The 21,034-nt window shown below is 47.9% G+C and overlaps 1 protein-coding gene and 1 long non-coding RNA gene across 3 annotated transcripts in view; one reads left to right on the top strand and one right to left on the bottom strand.

The window, feature by feature from the left end:
* The window catches only part of LOC138299210 (uncharacterized), a 42,063-nt gene extending 27,794 nt beyond the window's left edge, over nucleotides 1-14,269 (bottom strand). The window contains exon 1 of the long non-coding RNA XR_011204721.1: nucleotides 14,136-14,269. This is a non-coding gene — a long non-coding RNA (uncharacterized lncRNA). The remainder of the gene's footprint in view (nucleotides 1-14,135) is intronic.
* The window catches only part of LOC138299209 (E3 ubiquitin-protein ligase TRIM39-like), a 146,047-nt gene continuing 138,972 nt past the window's right edge, over nucleotides 13,960-21,034 (top strand). Inside the window, exon 1 of one of the 2 annotated variants that reach the window (XM_069237331.1) lies at nucleotides 13,960-14,021. The gene's annotated coding sequence lies outside the window, so the exon portion shown is untranslated. Of the gene's footprint in view, nucleotides 14,022-14,115; nucleotides 14,253-21,034 lie in introns of those variants that run through there. The other variant, XM_069237330.1, reaches the window with a different exon arrangement.

The raw sequence follows: 21,034 nt of genomic DNA, 5'->3' as shown, positions 1-21,034 counted from the left end.
TTCAGCAGTGCTTTGCCATGGCGGTCTTTGCCCTGTTCAGCGGTGCTCTGCCATGGCAGTTCTGGACTGTTCAGCAGTGCCTTGCCATGGCGGTCTTTGCCCTGTTCAGCGGTGCTTTGCCATGGCAGTCTTTGCCCTGTTCAGCGGTGCCTTGCCATGGAGGTCTTTGCCCTGTTCAGCGGTGCTTTGCCATGGTGGTTCTGGACTGTTCAGCGGTGCTTTGCCATGGCGGTCTTTGCCCTATTCAGCGGTGCCTTGCCATGGCGGTCTTTGCCCTGTTCAGCTGTGCTTTGCCATCGCGGTCTTTGCCCTGTTCAGCGGTGCCTTGACATGGCGGCTCTGATACGGACATTGGTGTGTGGCATGACGTTCTCTACACTGGGCATTGGTGTGTGGCATGACATTCCATCATTGCCCAGCGGGGCTGTGGCAGCCGGGGCCCTCCAGGGCACTGACTCCGGCGGTAGTCTCTGGACCAGTGACGATACTTGTGCCCTCCTGGGCTCTGACTCCGGCGGTGGCGTGGTCTCCTGACCAGTGACGATACTCGGGCCCTCCTGGGCTGTGACTTCGGTGGTGGTCTCCTGACCAGTGACGATACTCGGGCCCTCCTGGGCTGTGACTCCGGCGGTGGTCTTCTGACCAGTGACGATACTCGGGCCCTCCTGGGCTGTGACTCCAGCGGTGGTCTCTGGACCAGTGACGATACTTGTGCCCTCCTGGGCTCTGACTCCGGCGGTGGTCTCCTGACCAGTGACGATACTTGGGCCCTCCTGGGCTGTGACTCCTGCAGTGGTCTCCGGACCAGTGACGATACTCGGGCCCTCCTGGGCTGTGACTCCGGCGGTGGTCTCTGGACCAGTGACGATACTCGGGCCCTCCTGGGCTCTGACTCCGGCGGTGGTCTCCTGACCAGTGACGATACTTGGGCCCTCCTGGGCTGTGACTCCGGCGGTGGTCTCTGGACCAGTGACGCTACTCGGGCCCTCCTGGGCTGTGACTCTGGCGGAGGTCTCTGGACCAGTGACGATACTTGTGCCCTCCTGGGCTCTGACTCCGGCGGTGGTCTCCTGACCAGTGACGATACTCGGGCCCTCCTGGGCTGTGACTCCGGCAGTGGTCTCTGGACCAGTGACGATACTAGGGCCCTCCTGGGCTGTGACTCCGGCGGTGGTCTCTGGACCAGTGACGATACTCGGGCCCTCCTAGGCTCTGACTCCGGCGGTGGTCTCCTGACCAGTGACGATACTTGAGCCCTCCTGGGCTGTGACTCCGGCGGTGGTCTCTGGACCAGTGACGCTACTCGGGCCCTCCTGGGCTGTGACTCTGGCGGTGGTCTCTGGACCAGTGACGACGGTGCTGGCAGTTGTGTGTCGACCGCCGGAAATGATGGCGCACTTCTCCGCCGTGACACTCACAACAGGCTGGGCAGACTTACTCAGACCCTTCCCCACCTTTGGTGGAGTCACAGCTGACTCTCCAATCCCCTTGAAACCCATGTCAGTTGTTTTCCCACCAGGAGTCTTAACACGGTCCCGTCGTCCACTCCCCAATTTCAGAGCCTTTACAGGGGGTGGGCTGCCAGTGCCTTGGCTCCAGGTCCTACTGCCTGCCCTGGTGGCCGGTGCACTCCACAAACCTTGAACAGGCACCACTGGTAGTGGAGGCTTTTTGGCTGAGGCGCTACGACGGGACTGATGAATTGGAGGGGGTGGGGTGGGGTGGGGGCAAAAAGGTAAACTTTACAGAGGGACAGTTTCTGACGAACACTGGGATGGGTAGCTGGAGGGGGTCTGGGAGTGGAGGAAGAGGAGGTGGTTGTCAGAGGTGTCACTTTAGGTATTTTGGGTGCAGGTGCAGGGACTGGAGGCTGTCGTGAGGTGGATGGATGTTGGGTGAGTGATTGCCGGCGTTTGTGTACTTTGGGAGGGGGCGTCACAGACACACTGGGAGAGGACACAGGGGACGTGTAAATGGCAGTGGAGGTGGTGAGTGCAGGTGAGCGGCGTGTGGTGCTGGGTATCCTTGTGCGATTCATGGTGCCTGTAGATGTGGTGCATGCAGGTGTGTGTATAGACGAGACTGGGAGGGAGGAGGGAGAAGAGGAGGAGGGGGACACAGTGGAGGCAGTGGATGTTGCTGTGTCTGTACGTGGGTGAGGCTTGCGTGAGTGCCTGTGGTGTGTGTGGTGCCTATGTTTGCTTGAGCTACTTGTGTGTGTTGACTTGTGTGCATGCTGGTCTGTAGGTGTGCTTGGGATGGGCTGAGGTACAGGAGACTGGGTCTGGGTGGAGGAAGTTGGAGGGGGGAGGCTAGACACAGGGACAATGGCTGCCATCAGTGCTGAGGCCAGAGATTGCAGGGTTCGCTGAAGGACAGCCTGACCAGAAACCCATTATGACACTGTCATTGATAATACATATTTTCTAAATCACAGACTGACTCCAGATTGTTTTGTGTTTCAAGGGTGTTTATTGAAGTGCTCTTAAATGTGAGGGGTTTGTAAAATGGTGAGGGGTGATGGCGGAGGAATGTCCATGGCAGAGTCCAGTCTATTAGTCTCACAGGTGCACATTCCCATCTGGGCATAGGAAGTGGAGCTGGGGCAGTTTAAGTATGGACAGGGTAACAAAGTGGGACAGTGGGAGGACAATCAGGGTGGTCTCATTTCCTGGCGGGGGTCTTGCCATCTTGCTCTGTCCTGTTCCTGGATCTCAGGGACCGCTTGCGTGGTGGTTGTCCATCTGCAGGGGGTGGGGTGCTGGTGTGTTGGTCCTGTGGCGGGGCGTCCTGACCACTAGCGCCGGCAGAGGTGGTGGGCATTTCATCGTCCTGGCTAGTGTCAGGGGCCCCTTGGAGTGCCACGGTGTCCCTCAAGGTCTGCTGTATGTCCTTCAGCACCCCTACGATGGTGCCCAGGGCAGAGCTGATGGTCCTGAGCTCCTCCCTGAACCCCAAATACAGTTCGTCCTGCAGGCGCAGGGTCTCCTGCAACTTGTCCAGGACCGTCGCCATCGTCTCCTGGGAGTGGTGGTATGCTCCCATGATGGAGGATAGGGCCTCGTGGAGAGTGGGTTCCCTTGGCCTGTCCACCCCCTGTCGCACAGCAGCCCTCCCAGTTCCCCTGTGTTCCTGTGCCTCCGTCCCCTGGACCGTGTGCCCACTACCACTGCCCCCAGGTCCCTGTTGTTGTTGGGGTGGCGAGTTAGCCTGGGTTCCCTGTAGTGGTGGACACACCACTGATTGACCTGTCCTGGGTACGGAGGTTTGGGCCCGCTGGGTGGGTGCTGTGCTGGTGTTACCAGAGGGTGGAAGGTCGGTGTTGGGCTGTGCCTGTGCAAGGGGAACCGACTGTCCCGAGGCCCACGATGGTCCGGGCTGGTCATCAGGATCCAGTAGGGCAGAGCTGCTCTCGTCACTGTGGGCCTCTTCTGGGGGTGGAGTGGTGTTGTCTGGTCCCTCTGGTGTGGTGACGGTCCTTCGGGTTCCTGCAGGGGCATAAGAGCATGATTATTGCAGGTGTGTGTGTAATGGTGTGCAATGGGTGGGTGTTTGTGTACCCCAGTGCAAGCATTCCTGTGTGTGGGTTTGTGTGATGATGGTTGGGGGGTGTTCTGGGTATGTGCAGTGGGCATGCTTTAGTGAGGGGTGTCCATTCTTTGTTGTGTCATGCAGGGCTTGGTGTTGGGATGGGTGGTTTGTGTTGTGGGTAGATTAGTGAGGATTTGGAGTGATAGGGGAGGGTGTGAGGGTGGGGGTGTGTGATAGCATGCAGGTAGGGTGGGGGATATGATAGTTATGATTTGACTAACCAGTATCCCATCCTCCACTTACTCCTCCGAGGCCCTCAGGATGCATGATGGTCAAGACTTGCTCCTCCCATGTTGTTAGTTGTGGGGGAGGAGGTGGGGGTCCGCCGCCAGTCCACTGTACCGCGATGTTGTGCCTGGAGACCGTTGAACGCACCTTCCCCTTTGTGGTCGCATGCAGGGCTTGGGGTTGGGATGGGTGGGTTGTGATGGTGAGACATTTGCAAGGAGTAGGTGTGATGGGGGTGAGGGTGAGGGTGGGGGTATGAGTTGGCATGCTGGTGGGGTGGGGGGATGAAGTTGTGAAGATGAGAATTACCAGAGTCCATTCCTCCAGATACTCCTGCGAGGCCCTCAGGATGCAGGATCGCCAAGACCTGCTCCTCCCATGTTGTAAATTCTGGGGGAGGAGGTGGGGGTCCGCCGCCAGTCCGCAGTACCGCGATGTTGTGCCTGGAGACCGTTGAACGCACCTTCTCCAGCAGGTCGTTCCACCTCTTCCTGATGTCCTCCCTATTTCTTGGGTGCTGTCCCACTGCGTTGACCCTGTCCACTATTCTGCGCCATAGCTCCATCTTCCTGGCTATTGATGTGTGCTGTACCTGTGAGCCAAATAGCTGTGGCTCTACCCGGACGATTTCCTCCACCATGACCCTCAGCTCCTCCTCGGAGAAGCGGGGGTGTCTTTGGCGTGACATGGGGTGGTGTAGGTGATGTGTGGGGTGGTATATGTGGTGATGAGTGTGGTGAGTGTAGTGGTGTGTGGTGTTTTGTGCGTGGATGTTGTGTGGGTGATGGTGTTGTGTGCCTCTGTGTGATGGAGTTGTCTATTCTGTGCTCTCTCTCTGGACTTCGTTCGTGATTTTTTTGTGGTAGGGGTTTGTGGGTGATGTGGGTGTGTGTTTTATATTGTGTTGGGTGTGTGGGAGTGGTGTTTGTATGTGTATCAGGTGTGTGTATTTGGAATTGTCCAATGTGGCGGTGTTTTGGAGATGTGTGTGTATTTTGAGCGCGGCGGTGTGTACCGCCAATGGAATACCGCGGTTGAAAAACCGCCGCGTGGATTCGTGGGTTGTAATAGCATGTGCGTGTTTCTGTTGGCGTGGAGGTGGAGGTGGCGGATTTGTTTCCGCCAGTTTATCACTGACCTTTGGTGTGACGGTGTTGTGTGGGTGTCTGAATTTTGGCGGATTCCAAGATGTGGGTCATAATAGCTGTGGCGGAATACCGCCGCTGGCGCGGTGTATTGGCGGTCTTCTGCACGGCGGTAAGCGCCTTTTACCGCCAATGTTGTAATGACCCCCACTATATTTTGGCTAAAGAAACTATCTGAAATATCTAATGTTGTTTTCTATTTTTTTCCTATGTTTGTCATCAATGTAGGACTGTGAGCTTTTCACATACTCTAAAACTATTCCATATGACTTGTCTGGTTTTAACACTGGAAAAAGGAGAATATTCATGGTTGAATGGCAATGTATTATTACTCCTTCATATTGTAGTTGGTCTAGTGTGGCCTTTATATCACGCTTAGCTTAAATTCTGGCTTTAATGAGTATTGAGCCTAAACTTAGGGCTCACTCCTTAACCGAATCACATGTGGCACACAGTTTGTGCCACCTTGCTTGATTCCTATATATCACTAAAGCCTGCTTTAAGTCCCGTTTGTGTGTATATTTTACCCTGAGTTATTCAAGGTGTCCACCCTGAACTTCAATGGGACAGAATACAGAGGATAAAATATTGAAAATAAATATCAACAGGTGAGTAAGTCTACGTTTTCTCTATTTAACCCCACATATATGCACCTATGCAATACATATATTTTCAAGGTATGCAGATGTGGAGTTATGAAGAGTAACTCTATACTTCCCTTATGCACTTACCTTTTGATATTTTGTCCCTTGATATTCTGTCTTCAACATATTTTTATAATTATATAACAATATTCTGAGGCTTGATATTCATTTGTACAGTTGTTCATCAGGTACTAAGGTGTTCTAGGTGTTCGACAACTGGGACCAGAATATCGTCTTCATTTTGAACAATATATCCCCCTCAATTAATATTTCTACATTATAAATCCTATCTGAAGTGCTTACATGTTTTAACCTGAATGTACTTTTTATTTGGAGTCTCCACCAGATGCTCTGAGAATCTTGTAATTTATTGTCACTTAGACTGCACTGTTTAAAAGTGCTACTGCTCAAGCCCATTATACAGCAGTGTGCATTTTTTGTGAGGTCTGCTTCTTTTTTGTTCCTTAAGGTGAGCTCTTCAGTCTGAATCATTATCTTCTTTTTTCCCCGCTAACTTGAACCCTGTGTGCTGGCTCTCTTTCACTTTTCTGCCTGGTATATTTGTCCTTTCTGTGATACTCAGTCAATTCACTCCTTTCTGTCTTGGTACTCTCCCCAGAGTCCTGCACAGGAAGAATGGCTTAATTTTATCATGATTCTGCATATAATTTTCACCCCACTGGACTCCTACTGTGATGGAGATCCAGTCCTGGTATTTTGTTTAGCCTTCTGCTTTTCCTTAGTTTTCCGTGCAGCCTTCTCTTTACCAGAACCATCAAACTTGTTTTTGGTGTTGAGTTGCAGTTTTGTGGCTTGAGAGCATAAAGTATCCTGAGAGGTGGATACTTCTGAAATAAATTTAGGAAGCTCCTGTGCGTGATCTTGAACAGGACCAGCAGGAAAAGGCAGGCGCACTGCCAGAGCTGCTGCTTCCCCTAGAATGTTACTAATAACTATTATTGAGACTGTTACAAAATGATCTATTAATTTTATGCCTAAATCACCAGCCTTTGCAGCTCCATGCTCATTCTGTATTTGTTATAATATCTCTGATAACACCGCCAATGAGGATGTGCCATGCGTAATTTGTATGTATACCAACAAAGAGTACTCTCTATTTAGTACACCCTTGTAAAGGTTGTACCATACCAAGTGGAATGTACACAGTCATCACGTTTATTGTTGGTGTTGCATGAGGATAGACTGCTTCCGGTTTGCAAACCAAAATGGAATCTTGTCTCACTTTGGAAGTCCTTTTTCTGTAATAGCATTAATATTGGACTAATTTCCTGCAAAGCAGGATGCACTTGCCCTCATAAAAAAAAACATTTACTTGCCCTTCAGTGAATAGAGGGAAAATATAAGGGTATATGGCAGCCCTATCAGCATATATTCAAAGACTAGAGCTGTGGGCAGTACTATAATTGATGTATTAATGTTCTGCTACTCTTGCAGCCCCTCCAACATTTGTCTCTATTTCTGGGATGCCATTCATGAAGTCAGTTAGCTTATGGCCCAGTTCTCCCTTCCATTTCAGCTGTGCCAGTGACCGCTTGCTTTCACGTTCTCTGTTAGTGCCTTACATAGAACTGATCGTAACCCCTTTTCCCACTCCTTCAAGAGCATCCGCTTTTCAAAGCTGCTGAAGTTGTGGCACGTGAGCGATCTAATCTGCGGCTGCATCGTTCAATGTTTGATCTGCTAAAAATAGTATTGTTCCTCTTTTGAGATCTTGAACTCCCCATTAAATGTTTCAGAATCTTTCATGCCTGCCACACCAAAGAGATGATTTATGCTACTACATCTCACTTTAGTACCCGCTTGTAATTGCTGGAGTAAACATTGGGTTAACGACCTTCGGGTGACTGTTGATGGGAATGTGGTTAAACCTCTCCTCACTGCCAATTTGACCCATTATTTAGCAACACAAAAAGATGATGGGCGGAGTGCTGAAACTTCTCAAACACTCACCCTCAATCACAGATCTGGGTTTAAAACATCGTTCTTTTGCTCACCATGCCACTCTATTTTGGACCCAGCCATATGTACATCAGTCTTGACCCTGTTCCCATGGGAATAGTCCAGCCCGAACTGTCAGGCCAGGTCCTCCCTGGACTGGAAACAAGCATCCAGGAACCGGTTTCCAGGTATCACCCCTCCTCAGCCAGGCTAGCTTGAATCCAGTGGCACAGTGAACAAGGGATCCACGTATGGGCATACCCTGGCCACTTAGGGCGACATTAGCAACACAAAAGGATGATGGCTGGAGGGCTGAATCTTTTCAAACACTCACCCCCTAATCACAGATCTGGGTTTAATCCATTGTTCTTTTGCTCACCATGCCACCCCAGTTTGGACCCAGCCATATGCAAAACAGTCCTGACCCTGCCCCATGGGAACAGTCCAGCCCGAGCTGCCAGGCCAGGCCTTCCCTGGACCGGGAAAAAAAGCATCCTGGGAATAGGTTTGGGGTATTGCCCCACCTCAGCCAGGGTAGCTTGAATCCAGTGGCACAGTGAGCAAGGGACCTATGTCTGGGCACACCCTGGCCACTTAGGGTGACTTTAGCAGCAGAAAAGGATGATTCGACGGAGTGCTGAAACTTTTCGAACACTCACCCCCAGTCACAGATCTGGGTTATATCCCATTCTCCCACTTTGGCCCTATTGACCAGTGATGAGTACATCTTCCATGCTCTGCATTTCCTCTCCTGCCAGAGAACCTTTCTTTATAAGTGCCCAATATCAACTGATCGATAAAACGCCACTGCTTTTATGACTCCATACTCCTCCACTCCACCAAGAATTGCGACTAGGAAGCCCTTGCTTTGTTGTTGTAAATAATCTTTGGCTGGATATTCCAGGGTGTTTCCCTGCTCAAATGAACTCACCAGACACCCTCTGTATTGTTGCATTAAAGTTAGCTAAGAGTGGAATGGTATGCGTGAGCTATAATATGCTAAAGAGACCTGTCATTTTCACTACCAATAGTCAGCCTAGAACTAATAAGCCTCCAATGTGCCAGGACTATAGGTTCCTAAGAATGCCCTGCAAAAGTGGAGCATATTTTGCTTCTGTTAGGTTTTCCAATTAATGTGTCATCTTTATGCTCAGAAATGTGATTTATTTCTTGCCCAGTTGAAGGGGAAGAGTTCTGTTAGCCTTCTCTTTGTTCTTAGAGATGTGAAAATTTGAGAGTCTGTACTCCTCCAGTACCTCAAGTTCATGTTTGTCGACGCTTCAGTGTTGCAGATCTTTTCCATTAGCAGCTCTATAAAGAGGGCAAAGAGAAGAGGTGACAGTGGGCATTCCTTCATCCCCTAATTTCAGAGGGGCTTGATGTGAGCCTGATAACTCTGACACGTGCACATGGCTTCCTCTGTTCACATATTAGGGAGCCCTTCAATATCTGGGCCCAAGAACGAACTTACCCAGTGTGTGGTCTAAGGAGTGCCAGTTAACTCGGTCAAACACTTTCTCCACGCCTAATGAGAGCAGGAGTAGGTTTTTGTCTGTTCTTTGGACATCTGTCAATAATATGCATGTCCTTCTGGTTTTGCCCTTGCAGTTCTGACCTGGGATGAGGCCTGACCAGTCTGGGACCATCATTCTCAGAGTGAGCAGGACAATAGTGATATGGGACAATAGGATCCTTTCTGGGTTTTGTTTTGGCTGTCAATCTAGCTTCCAGCATGGAGTGAGCAACAAGGCCCTGATAGCAAAATGAATTAAAAACGCTTTGTCAGGGTTAGGATGAGTGTCGTACAGTAGGCTGGTGGAAAAGAATTAGATCCTTTGGATTTGCCATTGTGTTGTTTTGATATGCACGAGATGAGCTCCTGTGTCCTAATGGGTCAGTCAAGTCTTTCTGTCTGTTCTTTTGTGATTGTCTACACTTCAACCTCATCATGATTCTTCTTAATTGGTCTTTGGGTAGATTGACATAATATGAGCTGAAAGCATTAGCCGTGCCCCCGTCTGTGCTTCGTTGTTCACTCCTGGGAAGTCGCAGCATGTCTTATATACATTTGGCATGCAACCCGCAGGCCAAGAGTTTATGTGCATCTCTGTTGTAGGACTTTTGCTTAGATATGAGTGGTGCATACTCAGCCTTGTCATTATCCAAGGCACTGGCCTGGGCCCTAACTGCCATATGCTTCTTGCAGATCTTTCAGGACCCTGCTCTCTTCATCCTTGAGTTACAGCGGCTGTGCTTCCAGTGCCAAAGCTGTGGTTAGGTGCCCTTGCGCCACTGCCTTCAGCAAGTCCCATATTATTGCCACATCCACTTCCCTGTTGTTGTTCTTACCTTGGAACAGCTTCATTGTTTCTGCCTGAGTCTCTAACTTTGAGTCTTGCAACATGCCTTTAATGAGTCTCTGTTCGCCCCTGCGGTTGGATCTGTATGTCTATCAATATTGGTACATGGTCAGATATCTTCAGAAATCTTATTTCAGTTTCTAGTGCTTCCTTCAGGAGAGTCAATAAGACCAAAAAAAGGTCCAGCTTTTCATACATATTATGTGTGTGAGTAGACCGTGTACTCTGCTCTACAGGGGTGCCATGTACATATCTACCAGCCCTATTTTAGCTAACTAACCTTGTGTCTGTGGTGCATGTTCCAGAATTGTCCAATCTTAATAGAGACCTATCTTTCACCCCGTCCATTACTGCATTCGAGTGACCACAATAAATATATCTGTTCCCCCGTCTCATGTGCTGCGGTGTCCGCTTCCTTGAGAAAAATGTTGTGGCCCATGCATGGTGATTAGAGATTTGTGAGGAGCAGTGAGCATGTTTCCTCTCTATTTGCAACCATCATCATTCTAAACATGAATGCCTGGTGTTAAGCTGATCAGTTCACTGTCGTAGTTTTGCGTTATGAGTATGGCCACCCTTCCCTGTTTAGCCTGCCCACAAGAGAAGATTTGTCATGGGAACCAGTGGGTCCTGAGCCTCTGGCACTCAGTGTTCAGGAGATGTGTCTTCTGCAGGAAGCAAAAGTCAGCGGCCAATTCTTTCAGCAAGCTCAGGATTGCCAGCTGTTAAATTCTTAGTTTAGGCATGTTCTAGCCTCTCACATCGAAGTTAACTATATTCAAATGTTGTGCATTTATATTTGCATTAAAGAGTATGTACATGCCTAAGTGCAAAGTCTATACTTGGTGGGAGTGCCCCAAAGCCTGGAGCTGGCTGGGGAGTTATTCCTTTCCAGCTCTGGGACCCCCCACCCATTGTTGTAAAAATTGAATCTGTGAAACAAATCAAACTGGAAAACATTAAGTATTCTTAGGATTTCCTCCCAAGCCTCCTCGTTTGTGTGCAAATGTGCGCCTTGCTGATGGGTAAGACTTACAGTACAACTCCTTACCCACTTGCAGTCCCCTACTCACTTAGAAGGCATTCTATAGTCCAAAGTGTTGCTGCAGATGCTACCTGTCCCTGTTATTTCATGCATCCCTCCACTGTTTCTGAGATATTTTTACTGCTATGCATTGCCCTTTCTTGTTTGTTACCTTCACTTTGCAGTGATGCATAATGTGCCTTTTTTCCATCCCGCCATTATCTTCTCCTTGATCTGGAATCTGTGTAACCTCAAGAGGCGGTCTGTTGAGGTGTTTCCTGCCCATTGTGGGCCCACCATTCTATATGTTCTGTCAGCTTCCTCCGTGGCCGGGGTGTCACATGTCAATGTCTTTCCCCTCTGCACCATCTACATCTTGTATTTTGATATTATTGCGTCTTAAGTGGTTCCCCAGTTCCACCATCTTGCAAAACTACAATTTGTTCCTGCAGCAATAGTAGTTACTATTTATTAAATTACTGCTGCTGATCACCATTGTCTGTTTTTCCCTCAGGCACAAACACGCGTTCACCTAAGTTGTCTTTATTTCATGTCCTGAGCCTCATTCTTTTGGTCAGTTCTCAGCACTGAGACCTTCCAGTATGACATAATTTGTTTATGTCCTCAGCCTCATTCTTTGGGTTGGCTCTCGGCGCTGCCAGATTGTCCCTGAGTCCTTCCAATATGGGTTCCATGTGTTGCCAATTGATTGATTAGTCATTAGTAGCTGTTGCTGTCTTTGGTGGTGTTTCTTCCCGCACTTTGGCTGGTTTGTCCTTCCTGTATGGATAGTTTTAAAGGAGCTCACAAAAGACTATAGTAATAGTAGCGCCGTTCTGTGAATCCCTGAAGCTTGTTGACCTGTATCATATGGTTACCCTCTCAAAGGGAAGTCTCTCATCTTATTTTTCTGTCCCATGTGACTGATGTGACTGTTGTATATGATACCTCAAGGACAGTAAGGGCTGCTGAAGCAAGCCACTTAATAGATTCCTCCTATGCACGTTTTGTACTGGGGACTTTCCTTTCAATGTCTTGAATTCAGTGTGATATGTGAGATCTGCTGCAGAACTGCTTATCCAATCATTGAATACTAGCACGCGTGTCACCTTGTAGTAGGAGTGGGGCCCATCAAGCCCAGTCTCCGTCATCAGCAGACTTGCAGCATTTTGTGTAAGTTACCCCGGGATATTACCCTTCCAGATAGAAGTCTTCAGATGCCGGTTAAGGAGGTAAGGGGTCTTCATTTCTCATCAGCAACAGTAGCTTCAGCAGATCAGAGGTCCATAGCCATGATTTCTCTGTTTAGTCTTCAAACATAAACCAGAGGGTCTGCATAATGAATACTAGCTTCTCATAATGCTTGTTTTACTACTTTACATTGATATGCTCTGCAAGTCCCATCGGTTTCCTCCGCTACACCCGTATATCATCTACTTTTGACCAGCTTTTCACCAAGCCCCTAGAGTTTTGGATCTAGCCACCTCTCTGGGGAGAAAGGTACCTGCCGGGGACCTCACAGTCATCCATGTTGACTATCCATATTTGTAGAAAAGACGTTTAGAAGAAAAAAGACCTGCCAGAGATCTTGCTGGGATTAGGAGGGGCTTAACTTGGTCTGGACCCTTCCCACATCAGTATGCACACAATAGATTTTATAAGTTGGGGTTTATTACACCCTAACTTGTTGTAGAAAATATGGATCAGAGTTGTCAAGATAATACAGTAACAGCAAATAAAGTTATCGCTAATATAAAACTACCAAACATTATGATTAGTATGTGGAAATCCTAGCCTCTATTCATACTCAGATCTGCAGATCTGTTTAAAACTTCCCTCATATGTTCATATAGCACAGTTGACTGTCCTGGTGGCTTATTTGCAGGAAAACATCATTGGAGGAGCAGGGATTCGCAGATGCACAGCACATTGTCCTCCTCATCAAAGAGACAAATAACCTGTTATTTATTGGACTTGGTTGCTTAGGGACCTGATGTCAATATATCAATATGAATGCAAGAAGCATTGTTAGGCCATATCACATTATTCCTGAAATACAGTCAATATAACGTAGCAACTTCTGTTTCGACCTTTTCTGGATACTCTCTGTTTTTCAAGTGTAATTTCAACAGGCCTGTGTGACACCTGTGGCTTTTCTCGGCGCTTTTCCAATCTAGTGACATGTCTAGTGCCACATCTACTTCTTGCCAATAACGTGCTCGATCGCCCCTCTCCTCCACCCCCCTCTCTGTCTCTGTGCTTCTAAAAATCTACTAACTTCACTTGGACAGTGACTGTCTGCCTTCCTCAGCCTCCTTTTGGATGGTGTCACCTTCCGCGGGCTCATCTTCACGCTGCAAATGAACAAAATGCGTCCCACAGAGTTCCACAAGTAATTAATCTCCATTGATTTCAGTGGGCGTAACCACGAAAACCTGACTATCCAGCGCCTTGAAGATTCAGGGAGCCTTGAACTGATACGTAGATGAAATGCCTACGTATGCAAAACCATGACGTCGCCAGCATTGACAAAAAGGCAATAGATCTGTATTTTATAACCTGAAAATCTTCGATGGTACACGTATGAGGATATGTTGTGCGTAAACCTGTAGGTTTATGTTTCTGAAAAGGGTACTTGGTGGTAGTCTTAGCAACGAGGATATTGTATAACAACAAGAAGGGACATGACCATCAGGCCTGTCTTTGACGTGCTAATAAAACTTGCAAACACAGGCACGCGCAGTAATACTGAAGCCAGGCCTCTTGGCTTTGCCACTGCTTATGGTTAATTTTCAAACAATCAAAAATAACTATTTGAATTTAGGCAGAATTGAATTGGGTGCGTTTCGTGGACGGTATGGAGCAGAGACGTAGCAAAAAATACACCCACTGGGGAAGGCAATTTGAACAGTAAAGGAAGGAAAGTAGAGGCGTTAGGCCACAGCAGTGAAAGGGTTCGTGCAGACAGCGGTAAGAGGCTGGAGTAGGAGGGAGCTGCTGTGCACAGAGCAGGGGACACCGTATACCGGGGGCAGTGGAGATGGGGAGGAGTGGTGTGGACAAGCAAAGGGTAAGGAGGAGCGGGGGGCGGAAGAGGAGTGGAGGGGGCGGAGAGAGGGTGTCCTCCCATTGAACTCATGCACATTGCCCGGGCACGGTCTCACCGTGCCGCAGTAGGACTCACTTTAGAGGATAGCCACTCGTCGGCTTCTACCACCAGGACCACCGCGCCGCGAGCACGAGGTGGCACAGAAGCGACCACCCACCCACCTTCCGCGCCTCGACGCCCTCGGTGCAGCAGGTGAGCCCCCATTGAAGTGCCTGTTGTTCTGTTGCACATCCAGCCGAGCCCCAGATTCATGTCGAAAAGTTACACATCCGCAGAGTGGGGGTCGCCTGACACCAGTGACGTCTCTCGGGGGGCCACCGCGCCCGTTGAAGGGTATTTTCGTTTCCTGACGTGGAACCTGGCAGAGAGTGAAACCGAAAGCAGTATTCGGGAGGGAGGGGAAGTGACGGTGTACGGCCCTGGGTGCCTGCTGTTGTCCACATATAGTTGGGCAGTGTTCCGTTATCAGGGCGGGAGTCCTAAAAAAGCTTTGGCAAAGCGAATAGATTTCGCCTATGCGAGAGCTATTGGCGTTCTCATTTTTTTTTTTAAAGATGCTGCACTCGCAGGACAGCTTGGGCTGCTGCGCACCATGACTCACATCAAATAAAAACACAGCGCCATGGCGCGGCGGCGTTGGCCGTGTCATAGCGCTTAGTTTACTTTAAGCGGTGGCCGAACTGCCTTAAAAACGTATGGGAACTGTGAAGCTGAGCGCAACGGGGGCGGGGCAAAGGCACGGCTGAAAAACAAAACATTCTGTAACTTTTTCGGCCTTTCCCCGTCAGGTATCGCCATATAAAAGAACGCACAGTTTCAATAAATGCAAGCTAACCTGTTTTACTTAATGCCCCGCAAAGGCCTGTGTCTATAACCAGACAGCCCAAGGATTGACTGTAGTTGCTTCAGTGAAGAAAAGCGACCTGTGTACATTTAGTACCACGATGTCCCAGTCTGTGACAGAAAGCACTATATATATATTTTTTATAAATGGTCTTTAAAAAAAAGAACACACTTCATAGCTCAGCTGGTATCTCCTTCGCAATACCACTAAAAGAGAATACATCTTTGTCATTAGGAAGCTTCAAGTGGCTCCATCAATTAAACCAATACTGACTTCCGAGCACCCTTTACATCTGCAGATGAAGCAGCTGCGCTTATTTACATTTCTTTCAGGTAAGCAGGCACCCTGGCAAGAAGGCTTGTTTAACTGTCTGCTCCTCCCTCAGTTTCACAGTACAGGAGACTACCGGCCTTACATTTCAGCTAAAGCATTTCAGCTGTCGGAATTAACCGTTAGATTCCACCATAGTCGACCACTAACTTTAAGCCATGATGAATAGCAGCCTTTGCAACTGTGCCTTTCCCATAAACCAGCGCCAGAGACTGTTGGGGGGTGGTAAGCAATCCTCTCCTCTGGGGAGAGGATGTGGTGTAACGGCCACAGATGCCGACTGGGGACCAAGGTCCGAGTCTCGGTGTTGGATCAACATCCTGTGATTCTGGGCAAATCACTTATCTCCCCTTAACCTAAAACCACTGTTACTGTATTTGTTCCCACTTAGCTTACGTCATTACTTTGCATGGACCTTTACCAGTAACTAAAGGCATGCAAATGCTAGCGCCAGCTACTAATGAGTGCTAATGCCAAGAGAGGAGCAAATACAGTTTGCACCCTTTTCAACATTACAGGGTGGAGGTGCAAGTAACCAACACCTCTCGGATGTAGCGTCACTGCTAGAGCTTTTGACTGGAGACGCAGGTTCTAGTCTTGGCATCTGTTCAGCATCCAGTAATTCTGGGCAAATCATAGCTCCCCTTACCTAAAAAACAAAAATGAATGTGTCCTTGTGTAATGTAACTGACTGGTGCTCATCTAAAGCACTCCAATACCTCCACAAGTTTGGGCTATATAAACCTGCAAATAAAACCAACAAGAGGGCGGTGAACAAAGGTAACAGGATAAGTGGGTTAAAGAAATTGACAGTGGGGATGGGGAGGTGCTGAAAAGTAAATAACAGTACTTAAAGGAGCCTGTGGCCCGTGAAAAGACACTACCCTTAGGAAGCAGAACTTGGTCCATGTTCCACAGCATGGACAAAGACGGAAGCCTAGGAGTTGAGGAACAATCAAGCAAGGAGACAAGTGTGACGTGGGAGCCAACAAGTGGTAAGTAAAGGTAAGTAATGGGTATGCCCTAAGCCCCTTTTAACACAAGATTTTGCAAGAGATGTGCAGGCGAAATCTAAAAGGTGTGTGTGGGGCAGGAGCATACTTAACGTTCTGTATAGCAAAGTTAGGTGGAGTGACGTCACAGCCCCATCATTTTCTTCACTTTACCAGTATGAGCCTATTTAACCTTCAAATCTAAGAGAAAAGGTTACATGGTGTAGATGTGAATATAAACATGCTTTAAGTGTATGTATTCATATCTAAACAATACACTCACTCTGTCAAGTATGCTTTTATAAATAATCATTTGTATAGTGTTCACCTATCAGTAATATGTAGTTAACCCTAAATTAAAGGATGATGACTTTGCTTTCAGAAGCTAGGGATCTTTTAAACCTGTATCAATTACATTTTAAATTCATCAAGTTAATCTCCGGCTTGATATTTAAAGCCAGATTCAAATATTTATGATACATTGAGAAAGCCAATAGGTCGTGGATTTAAAATGTCGGAGTGGCTTTGCCAATGCTTGTTGGCACTGCCATGCAACAGTGGCAGCTAACTCATATTTGCTATGGGGGTGGGGGTAAGGGAGGATACAATAAAAATAAAAGAAAAATTGTCACTTACCTGACGACGATCTTCTATCCTCGCGTTGTCTCTCCCAGCTCCGACATGCAACGGTCACGGGACTTGGGAAACTGCATAAGCCAATCCTGACGCTGGTTTCATGCTGGTACCCAGCATGAAACCAGCGTCAGGATTGGAGGCCTGTGCTTTCTGTAACCCAGTTAGAGAAGTTTAAAGTGCGCATGTCAAGATGGCCGGCCAAAGGGACATGCACACTTTTAAAAAGTGCACAGCTCCCTACTACCACTCAGCAGCAATTTTCCGCCCCGTCCTGAAACTCTGTTCAGGACAGGGTGCTGAAAAATAAAATCATAATAAACAAAGTTTATTACCATTTTTATTTTTCCGTTATGGGGGTATTTTTATTGGTGGACCGATGATACTCCGCTCACGTGGTGCAGCCACCTCTCCCATGCAACTGCACGCATGACTGGCATTATTACTTTCTCCGGTTTCCTAACATTGACACCAAGGTTTGGATTTGCTCTCTTCTGGGAGGATTCCTTGTGAGAGCTCCTTCAGCGGTTACACTTCTATCACCTGCAGGTAGATAATTTTAGTACATTATTTGTGGACCCACACATCCATTGTTGCCACCAGGAATTTATTCTGGAACAAAATCAAATTGTAATAGTTTTGCCGACTATCTAACGATACATGAGCTTAATCCTTTGTCATTTTTACCACTCATTATATATATACTCACACACCAACTGCTTGTGGTCAGTTTGAATAACCATTCTTCTCCCTCCACACTAAGGGCCAGATGTAGCAAAGGTTTTTTCCCATTCTGTGTCTATGGGAAAAAGTGTTCGTACATATGGCCCTAAATTCTGAAACTTTGACTGCCCACCAGTAAACAAGGAGTTCCTTTTCAATCACTGAATATTGTGCTTGAGCACTCAACAAACCTGTGATGCACAGCCAGTTTTACGAACAGCTCCATCATGACTAAGGACTACTTAGAGCCCCATATTGTTGACATCAACTGTTATAAAACACTGCAAATCAGGATCACAATGCTTAAGTACTTTTGGAGGTGGCAGTTTTTATCCATTCAAAAACATCTTGGTACTCAGCATTCCACTCAAAGGTGAAGCCTTTCATTAATATATGAGATAATGGTCTCAACCTGGTTGCATCATTTTGAATGAAACATGAATAAAATTCACACATACCAAGGAAAGATATCAACGCTGTTTTGTCAACTGACGGTGTGGCCTGAGTGATGCTATTGACTAAACGCTATTTAGGTCAATAAACTGTCTAGTTACAGAGTGGCTTAAATACTCAACTTTGTCAGTGAGGAAGACACACCTATCTCTTCTTAGGACAACTCCCTTTGGCTGAAAGCTTCTTAAAAAACTTTTTCAGGAATTTTATCATGTTTGCCTACCAGGTGCTTAGATGAAGACGTCATCTTGAAATATTTATACCCTTGAATTCCTTTTATGTTAGTCATTGCTCTTTGGAAAACAAGCAGCTGAGGCCAGCCCAAAAGGAATACAACAGTACTGACATGTGCCAAATGGAGGCACAAAAGGTGTCAGATATTTCAAATCTTGTTCCAAATCAATTTGATGATACACTGAAGCCAGATCTAATTTTGAAAAATATTTAACTTCTTTCAATCCATCCAGAAGTTCTTTTATATTAGGTAAAAGATGGGAATCCACCCAGATTTCCTGATTAAGGCAATGGAGGTCTACACAAACTGTTTATTCACTACTCTGTTTATGGGCCATATCCAAAGGAGGCGACCACAATGATGAATCTATGGGTTCAGTTATACCACACTTGCACAAAGAGTCTAACTCTAGTTGGCTACATAAATCGTCCAAGCTGTTCTTCGCCCTTTAAATTCTAATATGTCTTTAATGTACCCACCCAAATTTATGTTCTGTCCTTCATATGAACAAGTCCAGGAGTTCCCAGTTTGTGAGGGTTCTGGGAGCAAGGGAGCACAGCTTATGATCTTGGCCCCTGGCCAGGGAGCTCTGGTGCAGAGGATTTAGGTTGACTTGCCCTGTGCTACAAAGGTGCCCTCAGTGCTGGAGGAGACCTGCAAAGGGCTAAGAAAAAGAGACAGTAGGGCCACCTTCATGGGCAACCTCATCGGTTTTGTCGTCTCTCATTTGCAGGTTGTCTTTGTGCAACAGTGGTGTCTTCTAGTCCAGACACAAACAAGCTCTGGTTGCTACACATGCTCTAGTGCCCCTGGTATTAGTGCTGTGAGGTTCCTGAAGGGGGGAGCATCTTGATACAGGGTAGAAGCATTGGGGCTGGTCTCCTGGTCACACACAGCCTACCCCGAGTGAGTTGCTCTCTCAATGGGCCCGATAGCCAACAGCATGTAGCAGGGAAATGCGGTTAGTGCCTGAAGATGCAGGGAAGTGGATCCTCCACTCCAAGGGAGACGCTGGCTAGTTTACGAAGTGCTGGCAGCTGTCAGAGGCTTTAGAGAGATGCACAGCTGCAGGAAGAGTCGGGTTTGTGTGGTTGTTGGGACAGCAACAGGTAGGCAGGGTTTGGCGCCAAAAGCCCAGGCTAATCCTCTGTTCCCTCGTTGGCCGGCTCTGCTTTGTCCTCCTCCTTCAGTCAGATAAATCTGTTTCTATGGTGTCAAGGGGGGGCCACCTAAATACTCTATTTAGTGGTGTTTAGAGGAGTGTAGGGTAGCAGCCAGTGACTACACCACTATATGACCACGTCCTATGGGAGAGTGTGGTTAACCCGGTCCTAACCAAGATAGTGGAACCTTTCTTTCGTGGAGCACATCAGGGTGCCCACCATAGGGGTGGGACTAGCCTGGTGGTGCAACACACCTCCTTGCACAACTAATATCTTGCTTGTCCTGGTGCCAAATGGGCCTCAGGGCAAGGAGTGGCAACTCCAAGGTCTGAGGGAAACCAGGGTTGCATATCAAAGGCGATAGGGACTTGGAAGTCCCTGGCCTTGGTATGCACATTCATTCACTAGGCATTGTGCTGGAGCAGATGATAACGCCTTCCTCTGAGCAGGCATTGTTTCTGTTTCTTGATTTGACCAGGATTCAAAGAAAAGAGCTCAGCATACTGCCTAGGGACGTGCTTGCAGTCAGTCTGCTGTTGGGCAGTGAGGGTGTCAGATAAGACTTCTCCATCAACAGACCCATCTGCAGGGTTATGGGAGAGGAGATCTGGAAGAGGTTCACTCTTTTGTTCCTGATCCTCATCATTGACCATCAGTCTAGTTGCATCATCCCTGTCATGGTAGGGTTTAAGGCGGTTCATATTGCTGACCCTGTAAGGGTTTCTGGGTGTGCCAAGCCCACCAGATAGGTGACCTCTCCTTTTCTCTCAAGGATAGGGTAGGGTTGATTTCATTTTTCTTGGAGGGCCACAGGCTCCAACACCCATACTTTCTGCCCTGGTTAGTGCTCCGCCAGTGCAGCCTTTTGGTCAAACCACTGCTTCTGGGGCTCTTGGCTTGCTTAAGGGTTTATGTTCGCTTTTTCCATGTATTCGGCCATTCTGATATGAAGACCAAGCACCTAGTCCGCTATGTCTTGCTTGGGCTCTTTGAGAGGTATCTCCCAGCCTTCCCTCACGTGACTCAGTGGTCCTCCAACAGGTTGGCCGAAACATAAGTTCAAAGGGACTAAAGCCCACTCCCTTTTGTGGCACCTCCCTGTAGGCAAAAAGCAGGTATGGCATGAAGGACACCCTATCTTATTTCTTCTGAGTGTTTCAAGTTCTCTATGATCATAGCTTTTATGGTCTTGCTAAATCTCTCAACCAGACCATTTGTTTGTGGGTGGTGTGGGGGTAGTGCACTTGTAAGTAATCCCCACATTCCTTCCACATTGCATTAAGGTAAGTAGGCATGAAGTTACTACCCCTGTTTGAAACCACCCCCTTAGGGAAGTCCACTCTAGTAAGGATACTTTTGAGGGCTCTGGCAACAGTAGGGGAAATGACAGTCCTAAAGAGAATTGCTTCAGGGTACCTGGTGGCATGCTCCACTACCAGCAGTATAAATCTGTTCCCTGGTGCTGTTTGCGTGTCAAGGGGACCAACAATGTCGAAACCTACCCTTTCTAAGGGAACCCCAACCACTGGAAGTGGAATTAAGGGGGCGTTTGATTTGCCATCTGTCTTGCCACTGACTTGACAGGTGACACAGGAGCTGCA

This window comes from Pleurodeles waltl, chromosome 6 (assembly GCF_031143425.1).
Source record: "Pleurodeles waltl isolate 20211129_DDA chromosome 6, aPleWal1.hap1.20221129, whole genome shotgun sequence".
NCBI classification, from domain to species: Eukaryota; Metazoa; Chordata; class Amphibia; order Caudata; family Salamandridae; genus Pleurodeles; species Pleurodeles waltl.
The sequence above is the reverse complement of the archived record's forward strand: the minus strand, read 5'-3'. Positions and strand labels throughout refer to the sequence as shown.